The 1685-nt window shown below is 38.7% G+C and overlaps 1 non-coding gene across 1 annotated transcript; it reads right to left on the minus strand.

Annotated features, from left to right (window-relative positions):
- Nucleotides 1-936: 936 nt before the first annotated feature.
- On the minus strand, nucleotides 937-1010 carry Trnaa-ugc (transfer RNA alanine (anticodon UGC)). Its single transcript has one exon. It is a non-coding gene; the product is annotated as a tRNA-Ala (tRNA).
- Between the last annotated feature and the right edge of the window lie 675 nt (nucleotides 1011-1685).

The following is a 1685-nucleotide window of genomic DNA, read 5'->3' on the forward strand; positions in this document are numbered from 1 at the left end:
AGATCCAGGATGCCCACTGATTGACTGATTCACTCACTCACTCGCTCACTCGTGGGCTCTGTATGTGTGGGAGCTGATGCTGGAAATACAATGGATAGCTCAAAACTGTGGTTCCTGACCCAAGAGAAAATGATGATTGTGACTGTTGGCCTGTCTGATCAATGAGCCTTTGTTGAATGACTGATGACCTTGTTCTGCTGGGCCTCCCAGGCCTTTGCTCTTGCTGTTCCTTCTTCCTGGAACTCTCTCTCTAGTCTCCTTTTCTGGGTCAGATTATCTAGAATCTGATGGCTTCTGCCTCATCCTTCTCTAGTTCTTCCCCTGAATTTACTGTCTCACTAGCATTGATCACTGTGGAAATGGTCTTGCCTATTCACTTACAAGTCTGTTGCTTCTCACTAGAATGCAGTCTCCCAGGAGCAGGGACCTTGCTTGTCTTATGGTGCACAGAGTCCTGAGGACTAGCACAAAGCCTGGCACATATAAGGAGTTCAATCATGTTGATAAAGGAATGGATAGAGTTTTTAGAAGAGGAAGCAGATAAAGAGAAGAGAGGGACTGGTACTGAGCTTGAAATTATTTAATTATAGACCCAATAACAACAACTGAGGGAATTACAGTTATGGGATGCAGAATAGAAGTTGAAGGACAATAACACAACAAATAGAGGAGATAAAATAAAGGGAGGGGGGAAAGTGTGCTAAAGTTACAGCCGGAGTTGCCTGCTCTCTAAAATGGCAAGCCAACACATGAAATACCACTCCTGCAGTTTTTTTTTTAAATTTATATTTTAGTTGTAGTTGGACAATTTATTTTATTTAATTATTTTTATGTGGTGCTGAGGATTGAACCCAGGGCCTCCCACGTGCTAAGTGAGCATTCTACAGCTGAGCCACAATCCCAGCCCTAAAGACTATTTCTACTTTTTTTTTTTTTTTGTGGTGCTGGGGATTGAACCCAGGGCCTTGTGCATGCAAGGCAAGCACTCTACCAACTGAGCTACATCCCCAGCCCTCCTGCAGTCATTTTTTGCTTTTTCATCTTTACTTTTCTGAACCTTTGTAGGATTATTTAGGAAAGAAAAGTATATATCATCTGGGTAAAGATGTTTAAAATTTAACAATTGTTTGGCTTCATGTTAGTCTACTTTTCTTCTATTAAGAAAAATTAAGTGGTGAGTGCTCCCCTAGCATGTGTGACCCACACCCCTCCCCCACCCTGGGGGAGATCCCCAGCAACAAAAAACGAAAACAAAAACAAACATACCAAAACCCCAGAAAATTAAAGATTTTAAATTAAAAATAGCAACTATGGGTAAATGACATTGCAAAATAATTTTATTACATTGTAAAATACATTTTTTTCTATTGATCTGTCAACCCTACATCCATTCATATATCAATGTCTATATCTACCTCTGTCTAGAAAGATGTCTAGGATTTATTAACATTCATGAGTTATTTCTGACTAGTAAAATTTATTTTTTATGTATTTTCCCTATTGTTTAATTTTTTTCCTTTTTTATTTTTAATACGATGCACATATGTATTGCATCACTTTGGCAAGAAGAAAAATGACTTAAAAATTGGAAGCAGATATACCAAAATATTTGTTCTGGGTGTAGGGATATTAAAATATTTTCTTCTGTGAATTTTTTACTGGAGGGCTGGGGGTGTGGCTCAGCA

This window comes from Marmota monax, unplaced genomic scaffold (assembly GCF_021218885.2).
Source record: "Marmota monax isolate L192 unplaced genomic scaffold, Marmota_monax_Labrador192_F-V1.1 WCK01_AAM20220418_F8-fsc00003, whole genome shotgun sequence".
NCBI classification, from domain to species: Eukaryota; Metazoa; Chordata; class Mammalia; order Rodentia; family Sciuridae; genus Marmota; species Marmota monax.